We start from the raw sequence: 19,125 nt of genomic DNA, 5'->3' as shown, positions 1-19,125 counted from the left end.
ATGTTGGGGTGCTAATGATGATTATTTTAGCCTTGGCTGATTAACAGTCTGAAATTATCTTGCAAAAGATGAGATTTGTAGCATTGTGTGGAAAAATAAAAGCATTCAGGCACATGTTCCTTCTTATAAATGTTATAGTCTCAATCATAATCTCAAAGCATGCATTTCCAGCTAACTAAACGTGCATCTAATAGCAAAGTAAATATAAGTTGCAAGATACTATGATATTTGACAGAGTCTGATCTGTGAGCACAGCTTCTTGAGTCTTCTCATGGGAGATGTGTTGGAGTTGGTGGATTCTGCCTGTTCAGGGGGAAGAATTGTCAGCTACAGGAGGACCATAGTGAGGGCTGACCAGGCCACTTACACTGGAAGCCATGTCATGTGGAAAGCAGCATGGGTTCCTCATATAATTTCATAAGCCATGTTACGTGGCTCTTACATTTCTACAAGAATTAACATACTGATTGGTCATGTTACCTGTGTGTTGTACTCGCTGCTGATGCATGACATTGGCCACACTGAGTGCACATGTGATCAGCCATTGTGGGGCTCAGAGGGCCTGGCCAAAGCTTACTCCCTACTCCACAAATGCTCCTTAAACTCACAAGTACTTGAAAACAGGCAGAAATGGGGTTATCTAAGAGATTGGCAAAAGTAGGTTTATAGCTATAATACAAATAAATTATACAATAATCAATAAATAATAATACAAAAATAAACTCTATGTTTCACATGCTCACAATTGTAAGCCTGCTTTTGCCCATTTTTGCATTTGTTCAAAAGTCTTCTCTCCTTACCATCCAGGCCCTGGCTTTCCTATGGGCTGAGGACACCTTGACACCTCATTGGCATTTGGCCTGGCTATATGATTTGCATTGAACTGTGGCATGTAGATTGGAGTGAGTGTGTCATTGTCAAGCTCAGGCTTTAATAGCCATAGTAAGGTTCTTACCTGGTCTCTTGCATCACAGCCAACATTCATGAGAAGTGCATAACCTAAAGGGCCATCAGTCCTTCATCCTGGGTCATGGGACTGAGAGACACCCAAGAAGGCTTGAGCCCAAGTTCAGCCGAGCTTAGCTGAGACACAGCTGATCCAAAAATTCACAAGGGAGAAATAAATGTTGCTATAAATTACTAAAATTCTGGTACTGTTTTGTAGCACTATCATGCTACAAATGAGTATATGATTCTATGTCTATATTATCTCATATTTTTCTTAAGATAGCTCTGTAAATGGATTGGGGAGGAATCATTATTCCCATTTTATAGAAAAAAAGCTACTGATGCTTAGAAAGATTTCATGAATCATCTAAAATCATGAAACTTGTAGTTTTGGGAGGCTCTGGTCAAACCCAGATGTCCTGGTGCCAAGGATAGTGCTCTTTCCATTTTATATACTACCTCGATAATGTTCCTCTCTATGGAAGGCTCTAACCCATCAATAATCATTTCCTCTTCTGGTCTTCCAGCTAACTAAGCACATACCTAATAGACATGCAGTTATGAGGTAGAAAGATTCTCTGATATAAAAATGAAGATTCAATTTGGTCAAATTTTATAGGAAAACATGCTGTAGAAGTGCTATAAATTATCGAACATTTCCCACCTCAATTGATTCTCACAGGGCACTCCATTTTTATTCATTTTCTTTTGTAGTTGTTGTTAGGAATGGAAGGATTAGCTTTTCAAATGCTGCCTGGGAAACTCTATTTTAGTCCTTTTCTTAAATGTATTTGCTGGACAATTGCATCTCCCTGCTGGGCACTGGGCAGCATTACAAAGTGTTCAAGGGCTACAGCAGCTGCAGTCATTTCTTAGCAAAGATCAGACTGGCACCAATTGGCCTGAGTCCAGCTGTCCAACTGACCATGTTAAATAGCTACCCAGGCAGGGAAGGTGTAAACACAATGCCATTTCCTCAAGATGCGTCTTACTATTATAGTTATTGACATGTATTAAGCACTTAGCATGCCCAAGTGCTTAATGCATGTTAATAACAGACTACCCACACATGTGATTCAATTTGGCGTGTACCCCCTTTCTCCTTCCCTGTCATTTTACCCCCATGTGTACTCTCGGTCTGTTGAACCTGACTTTGGCTACAAAGGGGGAAATGGAAAATAATGAACCAAAGGACTCTCTTTTGGAACATAGTTAAAGGATGAGAGACCCAACTCTTTGCACCTGTCGGTGATAGTGAACTGGAAAGCAGGGGGTCACCATCACTGTGGGAAACAGAGTTGGGAATCTGAGTGAGTTAAAGAAGTGATGAGACCCAGATGAAATGTGAGGCAGGAAGGGCAGTGTCTCAAAGTCTGGGCATCATGTGATGAAGGGAAAAGAGAAAAAGCACAGGCAAGAACAAAATGTATGAACTAGGCGCCATGAAGAACAAGGACAACCAGGTCAGCGATACCGACCTTCAGAGCCAGGACTGTAGACGCCGAGAATTTCGTCTTCTTCTGCTGATCACTTCTGATCAGAAAACACCATAACCGTCACCAATGAGTTACTTTTCACAGATGTAACAATTATTTATTGAGCTCTTTTCGGCACCCCGTGAACACAGCGCTAAGCAATGTTTGCATAAAATGGTGACCAAACAGACAAGACATTTGCATAATTGCTTGATTGGATGTTACAATGTTGTGGAGAAGATTCTCACAAAAAGTGCCAATATAATCAAATGTTAAAAATACCTTTAAAGAAATATTAACATGAACTATCTGATCTACCAAGAGATATAAATCTCGAATCTATTATGTGTTGGGTTTAGGACAAGAAAAAATGGGCTTCAAAAACAGCAGGAAAGATTGAGGTTCCCTCTGAAGATGGTTGTTAAACACCAGAGTTACTGAACAGATGGTGTCAGCTCCCTCTGAAAATTAAAATAGTCTCACCTGAGCCAGTGGGAGGGGCTCAGAAGCCAGCTTTTGCAAACTTCAGTGTGCACCACAATTGCCCATGAGGCTTGTTAAAGCATAGCCCCTCGTCTTCAGGTTCAATTCAGGTACAATTTTGTATTCAGCAGGTCTGGAATTGGATTGGAGCATTTATAGCAAGTTCTCAGGTGATGCTGATGGTCTTGAGATCACAGTTTAAGAGCCACAGGTTTAAAGTCCTGTCTCCTGAATTTTCCTATTGATGAGAATCACCTACAAGTGCTGGGTTGGGTCTCTCTTGCTTTATCTCTGTGACAAAGTGGAGCGCGTTTGGGTCCACAACTTCCATCTTCCCCCTTGGAGTTGAAGCCAGGTCCAGCAGCCCCTGAGAAGTCACATGGATAGAATGACCAGAGAGAGCAGCTATTTCAACATCCACTTTAGTGGGCCCTTTCTCTGTATATTGGTATGTAGTAGCACTAGGGTGGGGTATGGAAACCTGCATTGTTCTCAAATACTCCGAGACATTTACGATCAGGTAAATCTGGGAAACAGTAGTAGATAAATAAACTCGGCAGCTTCCCTCCCATGATTTTATGAAACCTGACTGTTAGTTATGAAATGTGACACAGAAATACAGGTTTTCCTGTACTTTGTGACTTAGTGCAGTAGAAAGGTAAGTGGACTTGGAGTCAGAGACCTAGACAATGTTTGCCACGCCTATGCCTTATGACTGTGGGCTAATCTCTCTAACATCAGGGTTTTCTGTAAAATACAGTGTTATCTATAAAAGAAGGCGTATAATACTCTTCTGTTCCTTCAGCTCCTACCATGGGCCAAATGGTTACCAAAGTGGGCTGAGACAGATCTAAGTCCCTGCCCTCACAGAGCACACAGTCTAGACAAGCAGAATGTGAACCAAGTGATGTGGTGAGGTGTCCCACCATTGTTCATGGGGGTGCTGTGAGGGATGAGGAGATAATAAGAAAAAACACTGGAATTATCAAACATAGTAAGCATACAGGAGTTCACTTGATCATTGTGATCATTATTATTAGCAGGGGGTTGAATTCTGCTAAAGGTCATGGAGGAACAGGTAAGAGGAACCCCAAAACGGACAACCTAATCTGAAAGGATCGGCAGAGTGAATGAATGCTCAAGAGGGGAAGAGACAGGAAGCCTAATGTTATAGAAGCCAGAAAGGGCTAGTATTTTAAAGATTTTGAAGAGAGGATGGTAAGTAGTTTTCAATGTGGCAGAGGGATCAAGGAGGACGAGAACTGGGAAAAGGCATTTAAAAGGCAACTGCACTGAGCTGTGCAATTGATGACTCAGGGGATGCAGGTAGAGGGTAAAACAAAACAGGTTATTTTCCATCGATTTTATTAAGTAGGACACTGAGCCACAGAGAGGTACCCCAGGTAAGTCATTTACAGAAATCAGATCAAAACACTTTGTCTTTCTAAAGGTCAAGTTATATCACGGTAAATTAAAGTCCTAGTCACTTGTCTGCAGTCTCCACCGCTGGTGCCAATGCCAGCCCCAGCAGCCCTGGGGGACCGAACAGGCAAAAAGACTCTCTTTTTGGAGGTGGCTTCTTACAGGTCTGGTGGCTTTGTTTGGTGCAGAGGCAGGTGGCCTGACTCCCTTGGTTATGCATCTGCAATGTACTTTGAGGTTTAGGAGGCTGGCACACTGTAAATTGTTATATCATTAATAATAAATAATGCTCTGCAAGAAACCTGCATTGCAGACATGAGAGCCGGAGTGGAAAACAGATCTACCAGGGGGTGAATCTCCTAGGAAGTAGTAAAAAGGATGAATTCATGGGGGCAGGGAAAAGATGGAAGAGTTCAACATCTAACATGTGTTGTTAGTAACATTTCAAAATATATATATATATTTTAAAGCTTTGGGAGAAAAATCAATTTCTAGGCTGGCTCTCTGCATTCCACTGGGCTGTTCCCAAATCTGAGGCGTAAGTACTGAAAGTGTCTGACGCCAACAAAATGTAGATGAACTGCGGGAACAGACACAAGGCCACAGTGGCAGATCAAAGGGAGGCGGCTGAGGGAGCAGGCTCAGCTAAATATGATGAGGCATTACCATAATGAATTTTGTGAGTAAGCAACTCACTTTAAAATCATTCCTTTTGATCTGTTAAGAAGGTGTTTACTGTAATCAGGAGAGGGTTTACTTGGCAGGGGGAAGAAAAGAAAAAGAGGAAGCCAGAGAGACAGTTTTCGATCCGGTTTGAAACAATTTCCTTTGCTCTTTCTGGTGTCTAGACCCTCCTCTCAGATCCTTTCTTTCTCTGATTCCCTCACCCTTCTTAGGAAACTTAATTTTAGCTCAAGTATTTGGGGTTTGACTGGGGGTGAGGGAGGAACAAATAGAAAGGGGATAAACTCAAAGACATCTCACTTTTAAAAAGTGAATTATGGTTTCAAACCAGATGAAACCACACTAACTCCTACTTGCTGATACAAAGTGCAAAGATAGATTAAGTGTGTTAAAAAAAAAAAAGGCAAATCTCTGCTCTGGTAACTGATGAGGCTTCCTGGCTTTTGTAGACTGCTGGGCATTCTGGGAATGTGTCAGTGGAAGAATTGCTTTTCTGCTCCCCTCCCCTCCACTGCAAACTGCTTTTACCATTTGTTTCAGGGAGAGCCAAAGGCAAAGCTAAATGTTCTTTCTCCTGAGGAGGGAGGGCCAGGTTCTCTGCTGTAGTAAATTGGAGTGTATGCAAGCCTTTTTGTACCATGAGTGAACGCAATTAAGACTCACTTTGCTAGACTGCTGGATCAAATCTTTATTTTTCCTGTTTTTCTTCAGTCTCTCTCTCCTCCTCCTTCTTTCTCTCTCTCTCCCTCTCATAATCTCCAGGGATTTAAGGAAAGTGGTTTTGGTAATAGTCGAGGTCCCTAAATTCTTCATCATTGAGTCATTAGCTATCTATGTCCTCTTATCTACTTCAGTTCACATTATCACTATGTAAGGATGACAAGGAAAGGTGGAAGGGGGTGGGGCCTGCAGATTATATCCCATTTCCCGGAGGACCAGGTCTGGGGTTGGGGGGCAGTGGACAGGAAAGAACCACAAGCTCAGAACCAGCTGCTAAATGTACACTCACCTCATGTCAACAGAAGAGGCTCCATTCCTCATTTCTTCTAGAAAAATCTCTTAGGGGAAGCTCTAAGAATGTTAAAAAGTTACTTTGACAAGGAAAAAAAAAAACCCTTTCTGCCTTCAGAAGGCTGTGGTAAAGAATGCAGGAGTATGTGCAGGTCGGAAAACAGAAACCCAGCCACAGACCTGCCCTGGGAGTGAGCAGGTTGTGGTGGTGGCTGCTGCAGAGGAAACTCAAGGAAGGCAACAGCTGGGATGAGTCACGTCTCAGGGTAACCCATGCCATGAGTGCTCTCGTTTCAGATGAAACTCCTCAGAAAGCAGACACTTTGAAGTCCCTAAGTGACTTTATCCCAACACATTTAATGCCTTTCCCAAGAAAATGTGCCAGCTTCCCATACCCAGGGACACCCACATCTTTGAGCACTTTCCTAAGAGGTGTTAGGCAAAAAACCTGGACATAGTGGGCATTCCTATTTGTTGATGGAATGCTAATGGTAAGACCCAGACACAAATTTCAACCAGGAGATGTTTTCCTTAAAATAACTTAAAAATGAAATGTTTAAATATTCATAGTAAAATGGGCCTCAAAATGAGGTCAGCGGCCAGACTTTACTGTCTCTGCCTTAATTATGAGTTTATTGACTTTTAAACATTTTAAAAACAATTTTACAGAAAATTTCACCCATATACAAAATAAATGGGCTCAACTATTGAGCCACCGTGTGACCATCATTTAGCTTCAACAATCATCATAATAGCAGTGTTTGTGTGTCATCTGTAACTCTACTCACTCCCTAGCTTCACTTGGTTATTATTAGTATTATAAAATGTATGTATGCTGAAATGCACAAATCCTAGCTGCTCAGTTTTATTGAATAGATATACCGATGCAACTCATACCTATTACAAATATAACATTTTTATCTCTCCAGAAATTTCCCTCATGACACTTCTAAGTAATCTTAGACATTTTTGACTGTTTTAAAACACCATATAAATGGAATCATACAGTATTTTTGTCTTTTTTCTTTACTTTGCATAATTCATAATTCTTGCATGTATATGTAGTTCATCACCCCCCTTTTATTTTCTGAGTAGTATTTCATTGCACGAATATACCACAGTTTGTTTATACATTCTTTTCTTCACAGATATTTGGGCTGTATCCAGTTGTCAGCAACTGCGAATAAAAGCTGCTGTAAACTTTCCTGTACATACCTTTTGATAGACATTTGTTTTAATTTCAGCTGGACAAATAATGAGGAATGGAATTGTGGAGTCAAAAGATACAAGTGGGTGTATAACTTTATGAGAAACTGCCAAAGGCTTTTTGTTGGGGTGGTTGGTGACGGAGAAGAAAGTACAGAGAGCATATTTTCACCTTCCCAAGGGAGGGGAAGGGCTGGGAGCAGAGATGGGCCCCAGCCCCGAGGGGCTAGGACTTTGGGTTTTCATCGGGTGATGGGGTGGGCAGTGGTAGAGCAGGGTGTTTCAGATGGCCTGCAACTGTTTTCGATGTCACCTTTGGATGCAGGGTCTGGCCTGCTTTGTGGTCTAGTATGTCTTGTTTTGTTAGTTCCTGGGGCCTTGGAGCCTTCAGAGCACAACCAGTGATTTTTCTAGTCCTGAGGATAAAGGCTCACAAAACAATTAGGGTCAGTCATCCTTTATGGGGTCCAGCCAGCTCTGGTAAAGGGGGCCTGAGAAAGGGGCTTTTGTCCTATTAGCTTTTAAAAGTGGTTATAGAATTTTATGTTCCCACCAGCAATGCAGGAGAGTTCTGATGGCTCCCAAGCCTCGTTCACATTTGTTATTTGCCCATCTTTTTAATTTCAGCATTTGGGGTTGGTGTGTTAGAGTATCTCATTGTGTTTTTATCAACTTTTCCTCTATGGCTAATGATGATGAATACTTGTGTGCTTATTGGTTGCTTGTATATCTTCTTTTGTGATGTGGCTCTTATTTGCCTACTTAAAAAATTGGATTCTTTAAGTATTTTGCATACAAGGCCTTTGTCAGGTACATGTTTTATGAATATTTTCCCTCCAGCCTATTGATTGTCGAGTCATTGTCTTAACATTGTTGTTGTTTTGTGTGTGAGGAGAAGTTTTTAATTTTGATACTGGATAACTTATCAAATGTTTTCTTTTGTGGTTATTGCTTTCTCCTTTTATAAAAAGAAATATTCACTAATTCCCAGATTATGAAGTCATTTTCCTATTTTTTCTAAACATTTTTCCTCTAAAAGCTATAATTTTAGCTTTCATGGTTAGGTGTAACATCATCTAAAATTAATTTTTTGCTATGGTGTGAGGGAACTGAGCTCTTTCTTCCTTTCCATGTGGATGTCCTTTGGCTCTAGCACCGTTGGTCTAAAGTGCTTTCCATTCCTGCACTAGGCTTGCTTTAGCATTTTTGTTAAATATGGATTCATTGAGGGACATTTGGTTTTGTCTAAAATGTTCCTGGTGACATTTGGTCCGTGCCAAATAGTCCTTGATATTTGGTTCTGTCTGAAATTTCAATGCTTAGAAAAACGTCCTGGGTTCAAATAGCCCAGGAGGTTTATTTTTAACTTTGGTGTACAGGATTAAACATAAAATGCTATCATGTATTTTTGATCAATAGTTGTGTTGTAGCTGTATTGCCAATAATAACCCTTCTTGCCTCCATATCCAGGCTGGTAGTGGCACAAGGGGCTAGGCAGGTGGATTGGGATTTGAATCATGCAGTAGAGCAATATTTATATTAGCTATGGATCAATTGTCTTCATGGACCTTTTGGGCAAGACTAAATATCAAGGATCTTTTTTGCACGGGCCAAATGTTTCTGTGGGTGTTTTGAACATGACAAAATCCACTAATCAATTAATTGACCATATAAATGTTGGTCTGTTTCTTTATTCTGCATTATGATATATTTGTTTATCCTAATGCCAATACCTCATTGAATTTACTACTGCAGTTTTGTAGTAATTTTTGAAGGCAGATAATATATGTAAGTCTTTGAACTTGACTCTTTTTGTCAAAATTGCTTAGCTATTTATTCTAAGTCATTTGCATTTCATATAAACTTTGGGATCAGCTTTTCAATTTCTACAAAAAAACTTGGTGATATGATACCGATTGCATTGAATCTCTAGATTTATTTGAGGAAACATGGTATCTTGCTAATATTGAGTTTCCTAATCTATGAATTAGCATATCTATCCATTTATTTAGATCTGTAATTTTTCTGTTTTAATACTTTTTTTTAAAGATTTTATTTATTTATTTCTAGAGAGGGAAGGGAGGGAGGGAGAGAGAGAGAAACATCAATGTGCGGTTGCTGGGGGTTATGGCCTGCAACCCAGGAATGTACCCTGGCTGGGAATTGAACCTGGGACACTTTGGTTCCCAGCCTGCACTCAATCCACTGAGCTATGCCAGCCAGGGCTGTTTTAATACTTTTTAAAAATTATTTTATTGTTGTTCAATTACAGTTGTCTGCATTTGCCGCCCCCAACATGCCCCCCCCCCAGATTTAATACGTTTAAGTACAGAGGTTTTGCTCACCTTGTGTTATGTTTATTTCTAAGCATTTTATGTTTTCTGATGCTATTATAAATGGAATTAATTTTTTTAAGGTTTTATTTATTTATTTTTAGACGGGGAAAGGAAGGAGAAAGAGAGAGAGAGAGAGAAACATCAATGTGTGGTTGCTGGGGTCATGGCCTGCAACCCAGGCATGTACCCTGACTGGGAATCGAACCTGCAACACTTTGGTTCACAGCCCACACTCAATCCACTGAGCTACACCAGCCAGGGTGGGAATTAATTTTAAATGTCCACTTTTTGTTTCTAGTAAATAAAAATATAATTGATTTTTTATATATTGACCTTGTACAATGAGATCTTATTCCTCATGTTTATAATTCATGTTTTCTTTTTTTTCCCTTTAATCAATTTTTTTTATCCTCATCTGAGTACATTTTTTCATTGCTTTTTTTAGAGAGAGAGGAAGGGAAGGAGGAAGAGAGAGAGAGAGAGAGAGAGAGAGAGGGAGACATCAATCAATTGCCTTCTCTCACATGCCCTGACTGGAGATTGAACCTGCAACTTGGGTATGTGCCCTGACCTGGAATTGAACTCATGACCCTTCAGTCCCCAGGGTGATGACCCAACCAACTGAGCCACACTGGCCAAGGCCCTTTAATCTATTTTATTTATTTATTTATTTATTTATTTAGCCAGGGGAGAGTGGGAACACAGTCCCCCACTACAACAAATTATGCAGTCGATTTGACCACATTTGGAGAAATCGCAGGGGTCAGCACATCGGGAAGTGCCATGGGTGAGCCTCACCCTGGGAAACCATTTGGTGATCATGGTATCTCTCCTGCCAGGTAAGTATCAATTTTATTATGGGAGTATTGATTTGACTAATATTTTGAAAGAATTATATTTGGCTTTTAATTTTCCTGTTTCTATTTTATTGATTTCTGCTCTTTATTATTTTCTTTGTTCTACTTACTAAGGATTTATTTTACTCATCTTTTTTCTAGCATCTTAAAGATCATTGAAATCAGCTCTTTCCTTCGTGAGCATTTAAAATCCTATCTATCACCTTAAGCAATGTTTGACCTACATCACACAGCTTTTTGGTTTGTTGTACTTTTATTACTATTCAAGTAAGAATTATTCATACCTCCCTTGTGATTTCTTCTTTGATCCATGGGTTGTATAGAAATGTATTATTTTATTTCCATATGTTTGTGGCTTTTCTAGATAGCTATTATTTTTGATCTAGCTTAAATATCTTGTGATCAGAGAACATACTCTATAAGATTTTACTCATTTGAAGTATACTGAGACCTTTTATAAGCCCAGCCTATGGTCTGTTCTAAAGACTATCTCATGTCTCTGAAAATAAATGTGCATTCTGCAATTGGAGGGGGTAGTCCTCTACAAATGTAATAAAGTCAAGATGGTTAACAGTGATCCAATCTTCTTTATTCTTACTGGGGTATTTTGTCTAGCTATCCTATCAGTTACTGAAAAAAAAAGAGGGTTACAAACCCTCAGTTTGTGCATTTGCTTGCTTCTCCCCCTAGTTCTATGAGTTTGGGCTTCATGTGTTTAAAAGTCCATTGTCATTTTAAAATTTTATGCTTCCTGATGAATTCACCCTTTTTTTGATATCTGAAATATTATACTTTATCTTGTCTCAGAGTTTACTTTGTCTCCTATTAATATAGCTACTCCAACAGTCATGTGAGTGGTGTTTTCATGATACAACATATTCCTTCATTTTACATTCAATTTATTTGTATTTTTGTATTAATGTGCGTCTTTTATAGAGAGTACAGAGGTATTTATGTTTTAAGTCCATTTTGCCAATCTTTGGCTTCTATTGAAGTGTTTAATCATTTAAATTTAGCATAATTATTGATATCGCTAGACTTAGGTCTGTGATTTTGCTATTTACTCTCTATTTCATATGTTTTTATTTCTCCTTTCCTGAAGTTTTTGGAGGTAATAGAACATTTTTATGTTTGATTTTATTTCCTTTATTGACTTTTTAACTATACTTTTTGCATTTCTTTTTGGTGATTTCTCTCAGAACTATAATATGCATTGTTAACTTTCATAATCTATTAGAGTTAATAGCATATTACTTAACATAAAGTATAGTTACCTTGAAACAGTGTAGATTTATTTACCCCTCATTATTTGTGTTATTTAATCATTTACATTAGTTGTACATGGGTTACAAATCTCACAGATAATTTTATAAATAACATATGTAACTTTTAATTAAGAGAATACATATGTGCAGTCATTCTGACTATTCATGGTTTCTATATTTGCAAATTTATCTATCACTAAAATTTATTTGTAACCCCCAAATCAGTACTTATGGTTCATTTATGGTCATTTGCAGACATGTGAAGAGAGGAGACAAATTTGAATCACTTGACATCTGCATTCCCAGCTGAGATCAAACTGGGTGCTGCTCTGCTTTCTGTGTCATCTCTCATTGTGTGCACTTTTTTGTTTGGATTTTTGTTGGTGATTTTTCTTCTTAAAATAACCTCCAAGTATAAGACTGAAGTTCTGTCCAGTGTCTTTAAGTGCAAGATAGCTGCGAGAAAAAATGTGTTAGGTAAACTTCATTCAGGCATGAGTTATAATGCTGTTGGCTGAGTTCAGGGTTAATGTACCAACATTATATATTAAATAACTGGTCTTTAAACAGAAACACGCATAAAGCAAAGTTGTGTACTGATCAGCTGATGAAAAATTTGTGACCAGAGACCTGTTGGACTAAGTCCCTTAACTTGTGGAGTCTGCGCTAACTCCAGACAGTTAGTGTCTGAGAACTGGGGAATTGCTGTTTGTGGGTGTTGAGGGGGAAAAATCCTCATGTGGTGTCAGAAGGAACCAGAGAGTCACGTTTTCCTGCATATTCTCATGCTTAGTGACATCACATATATAGTGATGCTGGGCATTATAAATGATATTTTATAGAGACCCTGGATTCTATTTTGTTCTTCTGAAAAGTGAAATTTGTTCTATAATGCAGTTTACTTGGCTGGACTTAAGCTCCAAATTACATCTTCTCTGTGCAGAACGGTAGCTGAAATCTCTGTTTAAGTCTTCAGCGTCTAGAATCAGGGGTGTCCAACCTTTTGGTGTCTCTGGGCCACCTGGAAGAAGAGTTGCCTTGGGTCACACCTTAAATACACAATCACTAATGAAAACTGATGAGCAAAAAAATGTTTTAAGTAAACTTACGATTTTGTGTTGGGCTGCATTCATAGATATCATGGGGCCTGCGGGTTGGACACCCTTGGTGCTGCTGGTTCTACTGCTTTGTCTATAGCTGAGAACCTGGTTCGATGTTTTTATGGAGCTTTTCAGTCTCCGCCTGTCTGTGGGTCCCTCCCTTTCATGAACCCCTGATTTGCCCCTGACTATGGTTATTCTGTCATCCACAAACCTGTCAGGCTGTGGCTTTCTGTCCCCTGAGTCTCTTGTGCAGTAGGCAGTACTTTCAGACAAAACACCACAGACTTACAAATCTCATTCTTCACAATTCCTCCTGCAAGGGCACACTCCCCGGCTTACTGTCTGCTTACTTTTGGTCACTCTTCTGAGCCTTTGAACAGTTGTGTGTGTGTGTGTGTGTGTGTGTGTGTGTGTGTTTAAATATTATTTTCCAAATTTTATAACTTTTCTGTGAGAGAGTTTGACAAACATATTGCACTGTTACTCAGCTCACTAGTTTACAATTTGAAAATGTGGTGTGATCTTGAAAGGAAAGAAGCAGTGTTTATGCACTTGAGTATTTACACCTCAGAGCTTTTCCCTTGCTGTTCCCTCTGCCTGGAATTTTCTCATTTCCCCTGATAGTCTCATTGCCAGTTTCCTCCTCTTTTCAGATGTTTGTTTAAAGTTATATTCTTTTTTTAAAGATAGGTTTTATTGATTATGCTATTACATTTTTCCCAATTTCCCCCTCTGTCCCCCTCCGTAGGTACCCCCACCCCCTCTAGCAATCCCCTCCTTAGTTCAAGTCCATGGTCATGCATATTGGTTCTTTGGCTTCTCCATTTCCTATACTGTGCTTAACATCCCCTGTCTATTTTGTACCTACCAATTTGCACTTCTTAATCCCTGCACCTTTTCCCCCAGTTCCCCCCTTCCTCATCCCAGTTGCTAACCCTCCAAATGAGTGTTCTGTCTCATAGATATAGAGGCTTCCCGTATCTGTCGTTCTGTTCCTGCTCTGCTTATTTACTTAGTTTGTTTTTTAGACTCAGTTGTTGATAAGCTGCAAATTTGTTGCCATTTTAGTGTTCATAGTTTTGATCTTCTTCTGCTTCTTAAATAAGTCCTTTTAACATTCCATATAATAAGGACTTGGTGATAATGAACTCGTTTATCTTTACCTTGTCTGGGAAGCACTTGATCTGCCCTTCATTCTAAATGATAGTTTTGGTGGATAGAATAATCTAGGTTATAGGTGTTTGCCTTTCATGACTTTAAATACTTCTTTCTAGCCTCTTCTTGCCTGCAAAATTTCTTTTGAGAAATTAGCTGATAGTGTTATGGGAACTCCTTTGTAGGAAACCCTCTGCTTTTCTCTTGCTGCTTTTAAGGTTCTCTATTTATCTTTAACCTTTGGCATTTTAATTATGATTAAAGCAGCTTTGCACTTCCACTCTATCTAAAAATCACACCCCTCAAAATCCCTTTTTGTCTTATTTCCCTTAGCATGTATTTCTCTCTAACATGGTATAGCATATAGTTTCTTATTTACTTTCTAGATTTACTTATTTCCTAGAATGTAAGCTCAACAAATGAAGAAATATGTCTCTTTTTGTTCACTGTTAAATCCCTAGACACCTTGAAGGATCATGCACACTGTAGATGATAAATAAATGTGTGGAATGAATACACTCTGTTGATCTTCTCTGGAATTCTATTAAACATTCACTAACAGGAACTAACTTCCTCAGTTGACTCACATACAAGCAGTGTTTGGTCTTATAGAAGTTTCAGAGCCTCACATTTGTATTTTCAATTCAGTTCCTGCATGGGAAAATGTTGCTTTTTATTACACCATAGGGGGTTTGTATTATTATTACAAGGCAAATACTATTATTATGAATACCACTGAAACCCCAAATTTAGTCCAACGAAAATATCTCTATGCTCTGACCAGTGGCCCCATGATAATAATGCTCTGTTGGTCTTGTTATACTGACATTTTCTCATATGTGTTATGTATGTGTGATAGATATATAATCTCAGCACAATAAATGTTCTTTGACCAGTCTTAGTGGCTTGTGATAATGAAAACATCTAACACCTGAGTGTATGGCATTATACAAACTGAAAGAGAAATATGTCACAGTAGCTCAAACTAAGAAGCACAAGTAAGTATAGCACAAGTAAGAAGTAAAACACTATTTTCCTAAAACAAAAATTACAAGGGATTATAATTGACCCAATTCTCTGGGGAATAAAACAACCCAAAAGGAAACATCAGAGGGCAAAGAGGATTGGCTTCTGCAAGAGTGCATTTCTGACATGGCTGCATGGTTGGGCAACTTTAATGGACCCATGAGGAAGGTCACCCCTGCTTTGTTTTATGTCCAGTCCTTGACCCTAGGAAAACAACCTAGCAGCTGACTGGCAATGGGATTTTGAACCATGTTGATTGCAGTAAATTCCAGCCAAGTGAAAGGGCTTGTACCTTTTTAAATGTTTTTTTTTTATGATGAAATTTGACTTATATTATTTTTACAGATCACTATAATTGAGCATCAAGGGGATATGTGACTTGCACAGCAGGACTAGTTTTCTCTGATTATCGAATCCTTGACAGTCGAAATTACTTTCATTTTCTAATACTCAAATGCCCCGGGCAAGCCAGCCCCCTCCCTACTACCAGTCCCCACGCACCCCTGCGTAAGTGTTCCCTGTGTCTCAAGGCTCCCTGTGACCTCTATTTGTTAGCCAGCTCCTGGGCTGTGACAGAAAAAAAAGTTTCTAACTTAGTGTCTTACCTAGTTCACATATAAATGTCACTGTACTTTCCCGACTGGGGAACATGAGCACGTAGTAACAATTGCAACAGCTACAGTATTTTTACTTGTCTCCTTTTTCATCAACTCACACAGCATTTGTGACTTAATTGAAGGGAATTAGCCACACCATTCATTCTAAACTGGTCAGTAGATGTAGTGATAAATTAATGGATTGATCAGATAGGTTAAGTCCAAGATCTGTAAGTCACTGCTTCAGTTTCCACCTCAGCAAAGCAGAGTTTGGTCTCTCTGATCAGGCCTTCTTGACCATCACTCCAATTCTACCCCACTCCTCAAAACATTGTTCTCAATATTCACTCCTTTTCATCTCGGGGGACTCCTTCCTTTCGTGTTATTCTTCACTATTCATCTTTAATTAGTTACTTAAATAACCCACTCTAACTTTAAGCAAACATGTTATAATAGATTTCAAATGAAACTAAACACATGTTTATTGTGTAAAGTATATAATAGCCAAAAAGAAAAAAACGTATTCCTATCACTCAAAGATGGCCACAGGTAATTTTTGAAGTATTATATATATATGATATGAAAGAGAAATATATATATTTGATATATATGATATTGGTATATATGAAATACTAATTATATACATAAGTACTGATGATAAAAATTTTATATGTATATATTACCATGTATATTTTAACTTACTTTCAAAAATAATACCTAATACCACCTTTATGTAGAATTAAATAACCATCTATACCATAATTTTTAATGTCTTCTTAGAGAGGCAGCATGACCTCTGAATGAGACTGCCTAGACACAAGTCCTACCTCCACTACTTACTTACTAGCTTCATTGTCATGGGCTAATTATATAACCTGTATGTAACTCAGTTTCCTCATTTATAATATGGCAATGATGAAAGTACCTCCCCCATAAGGTTGCTGTGTAAATTAAATCGATTAATACATACAGAGCACTTAGAACTCTGCCTGATACATAGTAGGCAGTCTCTAGGCATCTATTTGCATCATCATCAGTATCATCATTACCATTCCATCTGGGGATAGTAGGGCTGCCATAGCAGAATACCACACACGGGGTGGTTTTAAACCTCTGCAATTTCGTTTGTCACAGTTCTGAAGATGGAAATCCAAGATAAAGGTGCTGGCAGGGTTGGTATCTGGTAAGACCTCACTCCTTGGCTTGCAGACAGCAGCCTCCTTGCTGTGTCTTCATATGGCCTTGTCTCCGTGTGGTTCCTTGCACCCCAAGGCTCCCTGTGCCCTCATACTCCTGGCATTTCTCCCTTCTCATATAATGACATTAGTCCTTTTATCATAGGGTCCCACCCTTATGACTCCATTTAACCTTAATCACTCCATAAAGGCCCTGTCTCCAAATACAGTCACATCAGGGGTTAGGGCTTCAACCTGCAAATGTTCAATCACATGTGACTAAGTTACGGTTTTTATTTTCAATTTTTTCTCAACTCAGGGTCTGTTCTCCCTGAGCAGCACCTACTTTAAGTTTCTTGGCAATTCTCAATTTGCCAGCACGGTAGATTTCTTTTTTTTAATGTACATGTCTAAAACAATAATAAATATATTATACTTTATAGAATGGTGGAAATAAAATGGACCCTGCAGGTCTCTTAAAGTCAGTCACCCCATTTTACGGTTGAAGAAACCGAGGTACAAGGAGGCTCAGTGATATGCCTGAAGTCCGGTGAACGCTGTCCACCATCTGTGTCCACTATTCAAATCCTCTCCAAGTTTCCATTCTGTCACTGATCTATGGAAAGTACATTTGTTGTACTCCTGTCTTACTGTTGGGCCAAATCACGCAGCAGTTGTTCCTATCATTATGATCCTGAGTGGTTTTGTTTACACCTCTGTTGCTTGAAGAGATCGGGACAGAACTAGTGAAACTCTTAAGTCTTCACATTGGCAGTGACCTTTAAGACCTATAAAAGATTAATTACCAAGAGAACCCATAATTTTGCATGATCAAAGTAAGAATTCTATTTTTATGGCTTCCTGCATTTTATCCTCTATAAATTTTATAATAATGATTAGGCTCAGAGTATGAACATAATTTACGTACATCAAAATGTCTCACGCTGTCCTTACGGCCAGTGAAACACCTGCAGCAAATATGAGGAAGCAGAAAGCTCCCAAGCTTTTTGAGGCATTAATCAATGGAGCTTCTCTAAGGGAGAGAGGCGGAGAGGGAGAGGATGTGACAGTGATGGTGGCCTCCTGTCACCACAGTTGTATGTGTTCCAGAGTTCACATAGACATAGCGTATGTGGCCTTTGACAGAAAAACACTAGTTTTTTTTTTAATCCCTTCCTAAGATAGTCAGACTTATTTCCCAGAAACACCTTGAGTCTTACACTGACTAGAAACTCATCAGAAGCATCAGCTCAGGGAGGACTTCAGAGAATGTTGCTATTTCATGGACTGGTTTCTTCCACCTGTGCCCAGAATTTATTCGGGTCCATAGGTAGGCGCAGTGCCGTCCCCAGGCCTCTGCAGCACCTTCCCTCTCCTCAGTCTTCCCACTTAATTCTACCTTGGATTGATTTTGCCTCCTAGCAAAGATTCAAAGGTTATCAGGCAGGGACTTAAGTCCAGGCATGCTAGCAGATGTGCACCTAGGTAACGGCAGGTACGAAACGCACATGGTACAAGCTTTCAGGGTAAACATCAATTTCTCCAATTTGCTATAGCCGGAGAACCTTATAAGCCTGGCGAGTGAATTGTGAGTGTGGATTTTGTGCTGCTTGAGTGGAGCAGAGGTGGTTTCTATAAAGCTCTGTGAATGTGCACCGAATCTTCAGTTTCAATATCTCGAAGGAGTAAAAAGGCATGGCTGGTTCCCTCACCATCCTTCTTACATGTGCCACTTTTCATCTTGGGTGGAGGCTGCCTTGCAACCTCTTGTCTAGATTCAGCTTGATATTGACGGGAGAGGAGGCCAGAGCTTGTCCCGACACCGGAGCTCTCACCTCATCTCTCTGCTCATTGAAACCCCATCTCCCTCTTGGAGTCCACGACCTAGACAACCTAGACGTTGACTCACATTCTTACTGGCTGCGTGTTGAGCCATGAGTTGTGCCCTATACTTGGAAATACTTTTTGTTTCTGTGAGATTCTCCCACCAACCATAATCAAGACTGAGTTCTCTCCATGTGCTAGGCAGTGTGTTAGACACTTTACCCAGACTACCTTGTTTAATGTTTATACACCTATAAGATAGGTACAATTATTATCCCCACTTCCTAGAGGAGGAAACTGAAGCTGAAGTGAAACAAATTGCCCAAAGTCACAGGACTTCTAAGTGTTGGAGCTGAGATCCTGACTCAGATGGCCTCAATTCATTCAGAACTTTCGTGTCTCCTCTGGGCTGCCTGATTGGCTGAAGCTCCCTGAGACCTGGGTGTTATATTAGTTATGTGTCCTTGTTACCCACCTCCACTCCTGGTGCCTGCAACAGGCAAATATTTGTCCATTTCAAAGGACCAAAGCAATCCTAGGAAAAGCCAGCATAGCTACC

At 39.5% G+C, this 19,125-nt stretch overlaps 1 non-coding gene across 1 annotated transcript; it reads right to left on the bottom strand.

Moving 5' to 3' along the window:
- Nucleotides 1–10,249: 10,249 nt before the first annotated feature.
- On the bottom strand, nt 10,250–10,412 carry LOC114495906. The gene has a single exon (XR_003684565.1). It is a non-coding gene; the product is annotated as a U1 spliceosomal RNA (small nuclear RNA).
- Between the last annotated feature and the right edge of the window lie 8,713 nt (nt 10,413–19,125).

The sequence above is a fragment of the Phyllostomus discolor genome, chromosome 4 (assembly GCF_004126475.2).
Source record: "Phyllostomus discolor isolate MPI-MPIP mPhyDis1 chromosome 4, mPhyDis1.pri.v3, whole genome shotgun sequence".
Lineage (NCBI taxonomy): Eukaryota > Metazoa > Chordata > Mammalia > Chiroptera > Phyllostomidae > Phyllostomus > Phyllostomus discolor.
This window is presented reverse-complemented; position numbering and strand designations above follow the sequence as displayed.